The following is a 15,872-nucleotide window of genomic DNA, read 5'->3' as shown; positions in this document are numbered from 1 at the left end:
AAACTTCAGCTTGTAATTATTAACTATCTGAGGTGATGTTGGTTTTCTATATTAACTGGGGTGGGAAAAAAGCAAATGAGTGTGACTTGTAAAAAGTGTTAACAATGAACCTGCTAAAATGTTTGTAGATAGAAAATCATCTAGGGCTACGTGTTTATAAAATTTGCAAACCTGGCGTGGTGGTTCATATTCAGAGTTCCAGGCCAACTTGGTCTACCTAGTGAGACTGTCTCAAAGTAAATAAATGAAGAACAGAATATGTAAACACTTCCTTGCGATTGGTTAAGACTCAGACTCTCTGCTCTCTTACGTCTGGTGTGCAGTTTGGTAATTGACAGTGTGTTTAGGGAATGTGGTAGCTGACACCTACTTCTGGGTGTAACTAGGCATATCTTTGAAGGAACTGCTTTCAGGAAGTGTGCGCTGCCCACTTGGCACTGTGACACGGAAATGTGAGGCCAAAAATCCTGCTGTGATCTGAGTGTGTCCCAAGGCTCCAGACAGCGAGAGGAGATAAGGGTCTAGAAAGTATGGAGCCAGAAGCTGGACTGTGGGACTTGCAGATATGCAAGACTACAAGCAGAGCTTCCCCTTGTCACTCCCCTATCAAGATGGATGCTCTCTCCTGTCAGGAGAATACAATGATAAATGCACTGCTTTCCTCCTCTTTTGGATGAGAATTGTGCCAGATAAAAATGGTCTAGTCCCTGTGTTTATACGCCAAACATATGAGGACTGTCCCCACACAGTGGCGTGGACCTGTCGCACTTAGGCTTTAAACGTTAGTTTGGTTCAAATGAAATAGCACTCAGAGTTGGACATGGTGGTGCATTTCTGGAGTCTCAGCTGCTGAGGTAGCAGAGGCAGGAGAATTGCTTGAGCCTAGGAATTTGGACCAGCCTAGGCAATGTAGTGAGACCTTGTCTCAAAAAAAAAAAAAAAAAAAAAAAAAAAGAGAGAAAAGAACAAACTTGGATGACAAAGCGTCAATCAATCAATGGTAGTGTGCTTGTCTAGCATGCTTGGGAACCCGGATTTCATCCCTCCCCTCCACTCCACGTGTTGAAGGAAAGCTGAAATAACATATTACTAAGATGTAGCACTATAGGATTGGCAAGATGACTCCACAGGCAAAGAAAGCTGCTTTTTCAACGATGACAGAATTCAATCCCCAGAACCCATGTAAAGGAGGAAGGGGAGACTTGACCGCCAATGGACACCATGGCATGCTCACCCCCTAAAATCAGGTGTATTACTAATAAATAAAACATAAAATAAAAAATGTAGTAGTAGAGAAAGGAAAAAGCACTTCATGACACAATTCCCACACCATTTTCTCCACTATATGCAGTGTAATTTGATCACACATTTATGCATTTCAATGCAGTATGACAATGATTTAAGAAGATAATTGAGTTCTTAATTTTGTATTTTTTCTTTGAGTATAAAGGAAAAAAAGGAAATTAGAGGGGTTTTAAGGCAATTGCTGAAACTTCATGCAATTTTCTGTTTTATATGGTGTTTAATATGCTTATTGGAGTCTTTCTTTTGTTTTTTGTTGTTTGTTTTTTTGAGACAGGGTCTTACTTTGTAGCCCTGACTGGTGATCTGGAACTCACTATGTACACCACAGAAATATGTTTGGCTGTGCTGGGATTAAAGGCATGTGCCACCATGCCCTGGGGGTTTTCAGATTCTTAGATTGTATTTTGTTGTAATTTATTTTTTTCCAAACATGTATTGTTCTTTGTTCCTGAGTTTATACTTGTGACTTCGCATTCTTTTTTTCTAAAGAGTGGTTGCCTGTGTGTGTGAGTGCATGTGTGAGCATGTGTATTTGTTGTTGTTGAATGGATTCAATACCCACGCTATGGAGCCCTGGGGGGCCGGGGGGGGGGCGGGGGTGGTGGTGGTGGGGATGGTGGTGGGGGTGGGTGGAGTGGTGGGTAGGGAGCGGACTATGTGGCTAACAACCCAGGTATGGGGAGACAGCGGCCCATTCTGGTAATGTATTCTGAAGATTAAGCTGACATAGCAATTGCCCTCTGAATACCTCTGCTTGTACCCATAAAGAGAGTGGGGGAGGTGGGTAGCGGGGAAACAGGACAGAGGAGGGGGGAGGGACGGACGGACCTACCAGATGTCCAGAAATAACTCGGTGAATTAAAAAAAGAAAGAAAGAAAGAAAAAACCCTAATCACTGAGCTCAATTTGAGAAGGTATGAGAATCATAGGCTAAAGTCTCTATTTAAAAAAATCAAAGGGAATGAGAAAACAAAGACAAACGGAACTGAATGGAGGGCGTGTGTTAGGTAAGAGGCCCTCTCGGACTTATTTGGGAGGAACAAAAGGTTCCCTCCCGGCCTATTGTGGTATGGAAAGCCAAGGCTCGGCCCTTGGCTTGCAGGGTGCTCCTGTGTCTATTGGGCAGAAATGCTATTGTTCTTCCATAATTCCCAAGGGGCCTTGTCGCTGGGGAAGCTCCCACTCGCCTCTCATGAGGCCTTGCTTATTTCTCCACTGGTGGGTCAGGGAGCTGGAATTTCTAAGGGGCGGTTCTGGCGTCGGGGGCTCTTTGAAATTCAACTCACCTGCAGCTTATGAAACCATGCTGCAGGAGTTCCCCAGAGAAGAGGCCAGACAAAACCCTCGACCTGAGTGCAGAGAACTAAACGCTGAAGTAGGCAAATGACCGTGGCTGGGACTCCAAAACCCAAGAAAGTCTGCAAAACGGAAACACCTAGAGTCGCTGCTCACTCTTGAACACGGTCATTATCATTGTTAATTTCCTGTTTCTTGTAATGTAAAGGATCATATGAGCCAGATGTGGTGGTACAGGCCTTTAATCCCAGCATTCAGGAAGCTGAGGCAGGCAGATCTCTGAGGTTTATATAGGCCTGGTCTACATAGTGAGTTCCAGGACAGCCAGAGGCTACATAGTGAGGCTATATCTAAAAAAAAAGGTAAAAGAAGGAGAATATCATAGGGTTCTTACTAGAATACAATAGAAAACTACTGCTAAAGGGCCAGGCATAGTGACCACAGTTTTAATCCCAGCACTCAGGAGGTAGAGGCAGACACAGGTGGCCTATATAGTGAGAACGTGTCTTGAAAAGGAAAAAAAAGTCTAATTTTTCATGTTAGGATTTATTTTATTTAATATGCATGTTTTGCCTGCATGGATGTCACAGTGTGCCTGGTGCCCACTGTGGTGGTTTGAAAGAAAATGGTCCCCAAAGGGAGTGGCACTATTGGGAGGTGTGGCCTTGTTGGAGTAGGTGTGACCTTGTTGGAGGAAGCATGTCACTGTGGGGCGGGCTTTGAGGTCTCCTATGCTCAAGCTACTTCCTGTGTCACAGTCTATTTCCTGTTGACTTCTGATCAAGATGTAACCAGCGCCATGTCTGCCTCTATATCCCTGCCATAATGATAATGACTGAACCTCTGAACTGTAAGCTGCCGCCTCAGTGAAATGTTTTCCTTTATAAAAGTTGCTGTGGTCATGGTGTCTCTTCACAGCAATAGAAACCCTAACTAAGACACCCAGAGGCCAGACGATGGAGTAGGGTCCCCAAGAAATAGAGTTACAGATGGTTGTGGGCCGCCATGTAGACCCTCTGGAAGGACAGCCAGGGCTCTTAACTGCTGAGCCAGCACTCCAGCCTCAAAATATGGCTAATTTTGAGCTGTGTTTAGAAAGTGTTTGTATTTTAGTACAGTCCCAAAGTTTCCATTTGACAAGTTCTCTCCCTAGGACAGCCGTAATAATATGACTGCCAAGCATCACACGGTGCTTGTTTTGAAAATATTTTGCGTGTTTTAGGCAAAGGGCACACGTTAGCTCTTCAGATCACAATAACACAGGCTCACATTTCAGTTACTTGAATTCACATCCATCTCACAACTTGGCAGAAAGATTTTCTTCCCCCACCCAATCTTCATTTGCTCTGGTCACTCTGAGAATTCTATTTTTAGAAAAAAAGGTACTTTGGAAGGAAGTGCCAAGGAAGATTTCAAAAGGTATTATCTTGAAGCCTATGAATGCTTTTCCGATTTTCTTCTTCGGCAGTGAGATGCTTGTTGATTTCTGTGGGAGGGCCCTTCTTGCCTGGACTAGAAAAGCAAAGAAGGGAAGAAAAGAAATGGAAATGCATCTGGTCAATTCAGGGAATCTTTTCTTGGTTGTTTTCTTCTGGGAGGAAAGAACGTGCATGGGAAAGGGAAGAATTATTGGCTGACTCCTGCTAGGATTATATTTCATATTTTAATTTAAAGTTTACCTGCATACTCAGAACTCTATATAAAGAAGGGGGCGGGGTCTGAATACTGAGACTGAATCCAAAGCACACCTGATGCAGGTGACCGCAGCGGCTCCTTCACTGTTCACCCTCCCGTGTCCTCTCTTTCTTGGTGGGAGTGCAGCGCGCTGTGGAGTTCCTCTATGTTGTTTTGATTAATACTTGAGGGGAACGACTTAAGGCAAAGCCTCTATGAGCTCCTCATTTCAGAAGGTTCAGTCTCTCCACATCATGGGGGAGAGAGAGCAGAGTGGAGCATTAGCAGGAAGTGGCCAGGACAAGACATGGCTGACATAGCCACGCCCCCAGGGACCTGCTTTCTCCATAAGCCCCCACCTCCCACTGTTCCACCACTTCCTGGTGTTTGTTTTTTTTTCTTTCAGACTTTGAATCCATTAGTGGATTAAATCATTTGTTAGGACTGATCCTTCATGATTTTTAAAAACATAAACTTGTTTTATGTTTATTTATATATTTATTTTTGTGTGTATATTTTGTTTGTGTTCTGACAAATAAAGCTTGCCTGGAGGGCTGGAGAGATGGCTCAGAGGTTAAGAGCACTGCTTGCTCTTCCAAAGGTCCTGAGTTCAATTCCCAGCAACCACATGGTGGCTCACAACCATCTGTAATGAGATCTGGTGCCCTCTTCTGGCCTGCAGGGATACATGCAGACAGAACACTGTACACATAATAAATAAATAAATCTTTAAAAAAAAAAAAAGCTTGCCTGGAGATCGGAGGGTGGATCCAGCCAGTAGTTAACCATAGAGGCCAGGCAGTGGTGGCACGCACCTTTAAACCCAGCACTTGGGAGGAGGAAGCAGGAAGAGCAGGAGTTCAAGGCCACCCTGGGCTACATGAGATTGAACCAGTCTAAACAGAAACAGAGCACTCCTTTTATCCCAGCACTTGGGAGGTGGAGACAGGAATATAAGGTGGGTGAAGACAGGATCCTCTCATTTGGTCTGAGGATTCGTAGAGGTAAGAAGTGACTGTGGCTGCTCTGCTTCTCTGATCTTTCAAGCTTTCACCTTGGATATCTGACTCTGGGTTTTTATTGTTAAGACTAATTAGGTTCATGCTTCATCCATGTATATGTATGTGTGTGAGCATGTGGAGGGCAGAGAACAACTTGTGGGAAGTGCTTCTCACCTTCCACCATGTGTGTTCTGTGGCTCAAACTGAGGTTATCAGGTGTAGATGTAACCAACCATCTTATTAAATAAGAAACACAGAACCAATGCAAAGAAGAAACCCAAGAGATCAGAGCTAAGAGCCTTACCCGCCTGCTGCAGCTAGCCTCTTAAGCCAAGAGACCTCTCCGAAAGAGAGCTACTTCCTATCTGTTTGTCTTTATATAGACTTTCTGTTCTGCCTTCTCATTGGTTGTAAAACCAACCACATGACTGCCTCATCACTGTCTGTTGTACAGCTCTCCAGGTCTTCTATGGTATTGAGATTAAAGGCGTGTGTCTCCAATGCTGGCTGTATCCTTGACCAAACAGAGATCTACCTAGCTCTGCCTACCAAGTGCTGGGATTAAAGGCATGCACCACCACTGCCCAGCTTTTGCTATGGCTCTAATAGCTCTGACCCCCGGGCAACTTTGTTTATTAATATACAATTAAAATCACATTTCAGTACAAATAAAATACCACCATAATCAAGCTTGGTGGCAATACTTTTACTCCCTGAACCATCTTACCAAACCCTTGTTTTTCAAACAGGGTCTCAATATATAACCCAGATGGCATAGAACTCATTCCAGAGAGGACACCAAGCTGGCCTCAAACTTGTAGTAGTCTTGTCTCTGTTTCCCAAGTGCTGGGTTGCAGGTGGGAACTCACCTACCCAGCAGATCTCACATGACTTACTGTCTGTGGAGATATACTGAGAGGTGGGGGTTACAAATCTAGGTGTTTCTCCATCTAGTCAAGCTGGTCCTCAGGCTCAGACTCAGTTCTTGCAGTTGGTGAAAACTGAACACATCTGAATGGGTTAATTCTTCCCCCTTTGTACTTGCAAAGTCAACAGTACTGGGTGCCGTGGCACGCAATCTTAACTTTCCATGCTAGTGTGTGACGAAGCTTGAGGAGCATTGAGATGGCACTTCCTGAGGAGTGAAGAGGGAAAAAAAAAAGAATCTTAAAGACAGAGATGGGGGGAGGGGGACAAGAAGAGAAAAGTGGTGAAGAACACATACTGCTCTTTCAGAGGATCTGAGTCCAGAGTTTTCAGCACCCATATCAAGCAGCTCATAGCCACCTGTAATTCCAGCTCCAGGGTTTCCCTGTAGCTAGAGTTTTTCTCTCCAGGTCCTGCCAAGCCCCAGAAGTCCCATAGCCCACTTATAAAATAAACATACAGACGCTTATATTATTTAAACTGCTCGGCCATTAGCTCAGGCCTACCATTGACTAGCTCTTACACTTATACTCAGCCCATTTCTGTTAACCTATATGTCGCCACATGTTGCCTTTACATGCTGTTCCCTGGACGGCAGGCTGGTGTCTCCTGACTCAGCCTTCTTGTTCCCAGAATTCTCTTCTCTGCTTGTCCCGCCTATACTTCCTACCTGGCTACTGGCCAATCAGCATTTTATTTATACAGAGCAATATCCACAGCATTTCCCACACCCTCTTCTGGACTCAGCAGATGTCTGCACTCATGGACACATAGAAGAGACAGAGACAGAGACAGACAGAGACACACATACACACACATCCTGTGTACTCTCCCCCTAAAAAAATAAATAAATAAATAAATAAATAAATAAATAAATAAATAAATAAATAAAAACACTTGTTCTATTTCAGCAGCCTCAGCTTAGAGGCATTTTTGGAGCCTGCAGAGGAGGAGCCAGGTGAAAACTCTAGCCTTCAAGCTGAATCCAGGGAGTGAATCCATTTCTGACATGAAAATAGTTGGTGGGAAAGAGACCAAAGTTAGATTATGGTTGGAATACAGTAGGAAGTACTGGATAAGTCAGAATACAGTTGGGATACAGTAGGAGGTACTGTAGTCTATTAAAATAAACAAACCAGCAGTGATGGCACACACTTTTAATCCCAGCACTTGGCCTTTGTGCAGCTGTACAGGGTCTGTGCACCTGCTTCCCACTGGCTTCTACTTCCATCTCTCTACTCCATTTGTTTACAGAAGCAGGAACTTGTCTGTCAGCTCACAGGTCAAAAGTTACTGCTTCATGCAGCAGGATCCGGGTGAAGTCTCCCGTCCTGTGCTCTCCTGTAACTCTCTATTCATCTTCAAAGCAATGATCATAAGAGTTATCAGAATGCTAAGTGCACAAAGCCCGTGGGATGGCTCTGTGGGTAGAAGTGCTTGCTGCCAGGCCAGTGACCTGAGTTAGGTCCCTAGAACTGATTTTGGCAGGTTGTCCTTTGACTTCAGCACTTGAAATGTGGCACAGCCCCCCCCTCCCCGCACCAATAAAATAGATACAAATATAGAGAAAATTAAGTGCACAAAAAAACAAAAAATTAAGTTATCATACAGTAGTCTCCTTGTCTAAGAATACAGTTGGAATACTAGGCTCAGGTCACATGCAGATCACATTCTTTTGCCTCCTTGGTACCTAACGATCATGAGACTTCTTTTGTGCAGAGGTATTTTGCAAATGATGGAATCCATGGCATAAAGGCTGGGCATCTCACCACCATGTCCTAGATCATGGTGGAGTCAGGAGTCAGCTCTGTCCTCTTATGACAGTGTAGTATAAGAGATGGTCTTAGCAAAGCATGTGTCACACAGAATAGAATAAAAATGATGTAATGGAAGAATGATGCTAGTATCTATGGCTCATTCAATTCATTTTCTACTAAATTCACTTTCCCAAGTTTCTTATTTTTATGTCTACTAGAATTTGAACCTAGGGGCTCATGCCAGACCAACATTCCTCAATGGAGCTCTATCCTCATTCCTTCTACCCTACCCTAGCCCACCCCACCCCATTTTTTTTATTTTTTTTTATTTTTTATTTTTTTACTTTTTATTTTGAAACAGTCTCACTAAATTTCCCTGGCTCACTTTAAACTTACCCAGTAGCCCAAGCAAATCTTGAACTCAGATTCCTCCTTCCTCAGCCTCCTGAGGATAATGAGACTACAAAGAGAAAAGACAATATACTAGTCTTCTGGAAATGATAAGTCATGGTCAAGTTACTAAATTTAATACAATCTACAAGATCTCATTAGTCAACAAACTAGGAGCTTCCACACCCTAGAAGCTTGGGAGTGTTACAAAAAGTCCTGTCTCATTGCCTCATAGTAACCATGGTAACCATGGTTCAAGGGAAGCAGCTATTCTTAACTACTGAAGGCCCCCAGTGGAAGAGTAAATATGTATTGGTTTCCAGCCTACTTTACCCAGTTGGCAGAAACTGCTGCACTTGTAGACTGGCGGCAAGTCAAGCTCTATGTGCCTCTTGACTGTTGTCTTAGTTACTGTTCTATTGTGATAGAACACTATGACCAAGACAACTTAAAAGACATTTAATTGGGGGTTTGCCTATAGTCTTGGGGGGTTATTTGATGACCCTCAAAGGGAGTGTGGTAGCAGGCAGGCAGTCTAGCTCAGGAGCAGTAGCTGAGAGCTCACATCTGATCTGCAAGTTGCAGGCAGAGATAGATAGATAAATATATATATATATATATGTATATATATATATATATATATATATATATATATATATATATATATAGAGAGAGAGAGAGAGAGAGAGAGAGAGAGAGCGCTGAAACCTCAAAGCCCACCCCCCAGTGACTCATCTTCTCCAACAAGGCCACACCTCCTAACCCTTCCCAAACAGTTCCACTAATTAGGGATCAAGCGTTCAAACATATGAGCCAATGGGGGCTGTTCTCATCCAAACCACAACTGTCTTCCTCTCCCTCTCTGTCCACACTCCCACTCTCACCATCTTGACTTAGACTCTTTAAAATAGGCCCTTTTATAAGTCCGGCAAATCCCCACCCTGTTCTGTGTCCCCTTCCCTTACTCCTCATCTTACTTTCCAGCCAGAGTCCACTTTCTAAAACATAGACAGGGTCATTGACCTTCCCTCATTGAAGACCCTTCTATGACTGATTCTTGGTGGCTTGGATAAATGATTTTGAAACTTAAAACATAACAACTGGGTCCTGCTTTCAAGCTCTAAGTAGAAAAGAGAGGAACACTGAAAACATGTAAGATAGAATGAGGTGAGAAAGGTGGGTAATAGGCAGGGCCTTGACCATGTGGCTTGGTCTGTTTTCTGTTGTCTTAACAAAATACTTGGTAATGTATAAAGAATAGAGTTTTATTTAGTCCGTGGCTCTGGAAGCTGAGAATCATGACACCAGCAATTGAGGGCTTCCTGGATGCATTTTAACAGGGCAGAAGAAATCACATATAGAGGCAGACCCAGTGCCCTAGCTTGAGTCTCCTCCCCTTCTTAGAAAGCCAATAAAGTAACCAAAGGCAAAGTTTTGGAAACATGAAGTTTTGGGGGACACATCCAAACCACAGCACTGAAATTTCCTAGGACGCCACTTTGAAATCTGCAGGACTGTATGATAGAGTGGTTCACCTTGTACAGGCCACTCCCTTCAGGAAGGTATCCACATTTGTTTAGCATCTGACTGTACTGTGCATCCAGTGCTGGTCCACCCAGTCTCTTCACTTTGGACTTCCTACATCCTCTAACAGGCCTGGAAATGTCATTCCCTGCTGGATGATTTTAGTACCGATATGAATGAAAATTCTCCGGAAAAGTTTTCAGATCTACACCTGCCTGCATAGGCAGCACACTTGGCATGTGGTATTATTGTCTGTCTCCCCTTATTGATATCAGATAATAATATTTCACTGTGGAGACATGAGTGCCTTCCCCCACGCTATGCCTGGCTCATAGTTAGGTGTTTCCTGAATGTAAGATGATTTCGTTAGCCTATATTAGAAAATAAAATTCAACTTGCAGATTCAACATACAATCTCATTTGTCATCACCTCTTCCCCACTGCAAAGCACACCTACATATTTCAGACATATTTCCTCCTGATTTGAATAGTGTGATATTGTAATTTGTAATAATTGCCACAAATACAGTCTTTGCCCCTGCTTAGTGGCACACAGATCCTAAAAACATAGACTCTCTAAAGTGATGAATCTTTTCATATGACAAAGAGATGACTGATGGCTGGGGATGCCTGGGTAACCTCATGATGGTTGCCATGGGAACCAGTTAGTGATTAAAGGCCTGGAACTTTCAGCCCCCCTCAACCCCCTACCAAATGGGGAGAAAAAGGGCTGGGGGGTGTTGAATTAATTACTGGTGATTAATGATTTAATCAACTCTACCTATGTAATGAGGCTTTCACAAGTGGCCCAAGGGCAGGGCTTAGAGAGCTTCTGTTTGGTAAGAGGCTCCATAGCAGAATGGCTTGCACTCTGGAATCTCAGAGCTTCTGCTCAGAGAGTGGCATTCCTCGATCTGACTTGGCAGCTCTGTGTCCTTTGCCCTTCACCCAGCCCTGTACATCTTTTCTGTTTTCCTGCCCCTGAGTTGGGCCTTTTTATGGTAAGCCAGGACTAGTGTATAAAGTACTTCCCTACATGCTCTGAACATCTCTAGCCAAGGAAGGAACCTCTGATTCACAGCCAGTTGGCTGAAACACAGGCAAGAACTTAGATTTTTTTGGTAGATGCATGCAGTGGTGGGGTCATTCAAGATCTGATGCTGTCACCAGGTGGATAGTGTCAGAATTGAGTTAAATTATGTGACACCAGTAGGTGTCTGCAGAGAATTGGATTATTGCTTGGTGTGGGAAAAATTCACATATCTGATGCCAGAAGTGAAGAGAACTTCTCCTACAGAAAAAGACCTTTCGGCAAGACATTAATATCCATCTCTTGATCTTCAGACTAGACTTCGGATCACTAAGAAAAGCCTGGGGACAATGAGGTCACTCCTTAGAACGTCTGGAGGGGGAAATGTGACAGGGTTGCTGTCAAGTCTTAAATTAAAAGATCTCTGAGATTAAATTGAGAGAGACCCAAAATTGTTCTCCTTGTTTGGAATAGGAAAAGTATAACTTTCTCAGAACCCAAATTCCAACTCAATATCCACTTGAAGAACCTATTCTTCTTGGGGTAGTCGATATAATATCAGTCAATTGTGGGCAAGGTCAATCCCTTAAGTTTCATTCCTCCTGACTCAAGGATCAGACTCAAGTTCATTAAAGGTCAAATCAGGTGCTTGCTTTCCTGAAGGTCAAACGCAGGTGCTTGCTTTCCTGAAGGTCAAACTCAGGTGCTTGCTTTCCTTCAGGGTACCTATTCTAGGCCTGGCTGATTTCACATTTTGTTCATTACATAAGACATCTTGTATTCCACTAATTTCCATAATGAGACTCTAACAGTCGTTACACTAACACAAAATCTTCTAGTATTGATGGCAGCATGGATGACCTAAGGTGTGTATATTTACATTGATGGTCTCCCGTAGTCGATTCATACTGACCATCTTCCTGCTTTGAACCCTGCTCACTGTTCCTGGTATTTCAATTTGTGATTAAGGTAGCTAACCAAGCCTTAGATAATTGCCAAATCCAATATGTTCATGGTGTCATGTTGGTTATGTCAACCATACTTCACATGCTGTAGACGTCTGAAGGCACAGGAAAATGTGCCCGTCTCTCAAACAATTCTGGTCACTGGATTTGTTTTGCCTCAGTCTTCCTCTGTTCTTAGCATCCAAACAACCTTTCTCTTGCCACCCTCCTGCCAGAAGTGCATGGAGATGTTGCAGGTTGTACCTCCTAAAGGTCCCAGAGGGAGGGCTGCCCAGATCTCAGCTCTGACCTGAGGCTGAAAGTTCTGTTTCCTGCCTCGAAGAAAATGAAGGCACAGTATCAGAAAAGCAGGACTAGGGCCTCTCTGCAGTGTCTTCTACCACTGTGCGCCTGTGTGATTTTCCTTCCGCTCAACCCAGAAGGGGAAAACAAGCTTGCATTTAATTAGAATAAGACCACATTACAGCATAAGGAAGCGGAGCCACACAGCTGGGGCTAGGAACATAGATATGACAGTGGAGCCACTGCAGAGTAAGGACTCGGTCCGCTGACCACACAGAATGACCTCAGCCGATGACAGCAGGCAGTGTGTCTGAATTTGTTGTTTACATCTAGACGATGACTCAAACTCAGCCAAGAGTTTGTCATTTCCGAGCTCTGGCTCTGCCATATTAGTGGTCCTTTGGGACCATAGTGGACTTTGCTAAACTGTCTGGATTAGGGGAGGGTGAGGAGTGTGAGGAGGGAGGGTGAGGAGGGAGAGGAGGGAGGGTGAGGAGGGTACTGAAAGAGCTGAGGACACATCACACTGCACTTCAAATATCATCATGTCCTGTAGGAGCACTCCTCTTAAGCCAGGGGACAACAAAAATCTGGTTCCTCAAAAACTACCAATAGGAGGGAAATAACCTTCCAGACAAAAGCCACCGTTCTCCTTTGTGACAAGAACCCCCTGACAGGTTGGGTAAGAGAGACATTTCAGTTAGCCAAACATAAGTGTTTATGAGTTAATCTTGCCACTTTTCCTTCCTTTAATAACCTAGTTCACTCTCATTTTAATTCCACAATCAGGTCAGAAGACAGCCTTGGATGGTAGTCTCCATCTCTCACTTTGTTGAAGACAGTGTCTCATCGTTTGCTGCCTCACGTGGTGGCTGACTGGCTGGTTGGCTTCTGGGTGCTCTCCGGTCTCCACCTCCCATCTCTCCACACAGGCACTGGGATTACAGATGAACATTTCCATGCCTCCCTTTAACCCAAGGTTCTGGGGCTGGGAGCTCAGGTGTGCAAGGGCTTTACCCACTGAGCCATCTCCCCAGCCTGAACTAAGTTTATTTTGACTGTTTTACTTGGAATGTGCTGTGTTTGAACAGACTCTAAATTAGCCTAGATCTCTTGTTCCACCAAACCTGATGACCCAAGTATCTCCTGGGAACCATCTGATGGAAGGCGAGAGCCAGCTCCAGTAAAGTGTCCTCTGATCTCCACAAGTGTGTCAAGTGAGTGTCCATATTACACACGTACCTGTGTACACACTAAATAAATGAATACAAACAAAAAGGAAAAAAAGTGAACTTGATAAGTTACCAAAACATGTTTTAAAAAATGGAGAAATAAGGAGGCCTGTCTTCAAGGGCATTGGGAAGATTTAAACACTGACTAATGGTAAGTGTTTAGGGCAGTTAGGATGATACTTTATTAGTGGTAATTTGGAATATCCATGTAGCTTCTGTCCCAAATTGAGCCATTGGGTTATGTTGGCTTATGTCTTCCTCCTCCATGGTCTATGGTTCACTCTCAGAGGAGTCCAGTCACTGGTAAAATCCCTCAGACTTTAACTTGAATTAGCAAGGCTGCTGAAGATGTAGACAGTAAGGCCTCCTGATTAGGGATTCCGCTTCAATAGCCTGATGTGATGTCCCCTAATTTGCATTTCTAATACTTACCTGGGACGGGGCTACAGTTGCTTTGGAAACCACATGCTCCTGTAGCTTCCTGAGAGCGCTTCTAAAAGAAGAAACTTGGGCCCATCTTGCTCCGGACGTCCCTTTTGGAACAATCGTGAGTACCCTTCCTTGCCCCAGACCCCATCCCTGGGCACCAGCCACTCCAGGGAAGACCTGCCCAACTCGGCCCCAGGTTCTGGCCACCGGGCAGGTTCCCTGCTAGCCCCACCGGGAAGGATCCCCTTCTCCAAGACCCCTGGCAGACCCTGCAGTCTCCACGCCCTGCCACCACACCCATCCGCCTGAGCCCCAAGCCTCTTCCTGAGACTTAGAGGCCGGCCCCCAGCTCCCATCTTGCTCCGGACTTCCCTTTTGGAACACTGACTTCCCTTTTGGAACACTGGTCTGTCTGAACCAAGTGTGCGGATAAGGCCAAGAACGAACCACAAGGAGATGGGCAGACGTCAAGGCAGAAACATATACAACAAAATGAATAGCAATACAGCATCACCAGGCCCTAGCCCTCCTCCAACACCTAGACCTGAACATCAGAAATTGGAAGAAGCAGAAGAAAACAGCCTTATGAATGACATCATGAAGAAGCTAGAGGCTTGCGTAGAGGAAAAGACAAAAAAATGTGAAGAACGCTGTAAACAACTAGAGGAAAGGGCAAACAAATTAGAAGAAATCAATAAAGTCCTGGAAGAAAACAATAAAATACTGAGAGAAAATCAAGAAAAATCAATGAAACAAATGAAGGAAACAGTCCAAGACCTGAAAAGGGAAATAGAAAAAATGAAGAAGACACAAACAGAGGGAATGCTGGAAATAGAAAATCTGAGAAAACGATTGGGAACTTCAGATGCAAGTATAATCAACAGAATGCAAGAGATGGAAGAGAGGATCTCTAGCGTTGAAGATACAGTAGAAGAAATACATTCATCAGTCAAAGAAAACACTAAAACCAACAAAGTCATGAACCAAAATGTCCAAGAAATTTGGGACACCATGAAAAGACCAAACCTAAGAATAATAGGGGTCGAAGAAGGAGAAGAATACCAACTCAAGGGCACAGAAAATATATTCAACAAGATCATAGAAGAAAACTTTCCCAACTTAAAGAAGGAAATGCCTATGAAGATACAAGAAGCTTATAGAACACCAAACAGACTAGACCCCCAAAAAAAAGTCCCCTCGCCACATAATAGTTAAACAACTAAACGTACAGAATAAAGAAAGAATATTAAGAGCAGCAAAGGAAAAAGGCCAAGTGCTTATAAAGGCAAACCCATCAGAATAACACCAGATTTCTCAATGGAGACTTTGAAAGCCAGAAGAACCTGGACAGATGTAATGCAGACACTAAGAGACCATGGATGTCAACCTAGACTAATATACCCAGCAAAACTTTCAATCACCATAGATGGAGTAAACAAGACATTCCATGACAAAGCCAGATTTAAACAATACTTATCCACAAACCCAGCCCTACAGAAAGCACTAGAAGGAAAATTCCAACCTAAGGAAGTCAGATACACCCTCGAAAACACAGGCAACAGATAAAGCCACAGCAGTAAACCCCAACGTATAGAAGTACCCACACATCACCACCAAAAAATAACAGGAATGAACAATCACTGGTCATTAATTTCCCTCAATATCAATGGACTTAATTCACCTATAAAAAGACATAGGCTTACAGAATGGATACAAAAGCAGGACCCATCTTTCTGCTGCATACAAGAAACACATCTCAAATTCAAAGATAGACACTACCTAAAAATAAAAGGCTGGGAAAAGACTTTCCAATCAAACGGTCTTAAGAAACAAGCGGGTGTAGCCATCCTGATATCCAGCAAAATAGACTTCAAACTAAAATCAATCAAAAGAGATCAAGAAGGGCATTACATACTCATCACAGGAAAGATCCACCAAGATGAAGTCTCAATTCTGAATATTTATGCCCCAAACACAAGGGCACCCACATATGTAAAAGAAACATTACTAAAGCTTAAATCACATATAAAACCCCACACGTTAATAGTGGGAGACCTCAA

The 15,872-nt window shown here is 43.6% G+C and overlaps 1 long non-coding RNA gene across 1 annotated transcript in view; it reads left to right on the top strand.

Annotated features, from left to right (window-relative positions):
* The window catches only part of LOC128098706 (uncharacterized), a 104,520-nt gene extending 90,165 nt beyond the window's left edge, over window positions 1–14,355 (top strand). Inside the window, exon 3 of the long non-coding RNA XR_008214308.1 lies at window positions 12,941–14,355. This is a non-coding gene — a long non-coding RNA (uncharacterized LOC128098706). The remainder of the gene's footprint in view (window positions 1–12,940) is intronic.
* The last annotated feature ends 1,517 nt before the right edge of the window (window positions 14,356–15,872 follow it).

This window comes from Peromyscus californicus, unplaced genomic scaffold, assembly GCF_007827085.1.
Source record: "Peromyscus californicus insignis strain IS unplaced genomic scaffold, ASM782708v3 Scaffold_6__1_contigs__length_162567912, whole genome shotgun sequence".
In the NCBI taxonomy this organism is placed as follows: domain Eukaryota; kingdom Metazoa; phylum Chordata; class Mammalia; order Rodentia; family Cricetidae; genus Peromyscus; species Peromyscus californicus.
This window is presented reverse-complemented; position numbering and strand designations above follow the sequence as displayed.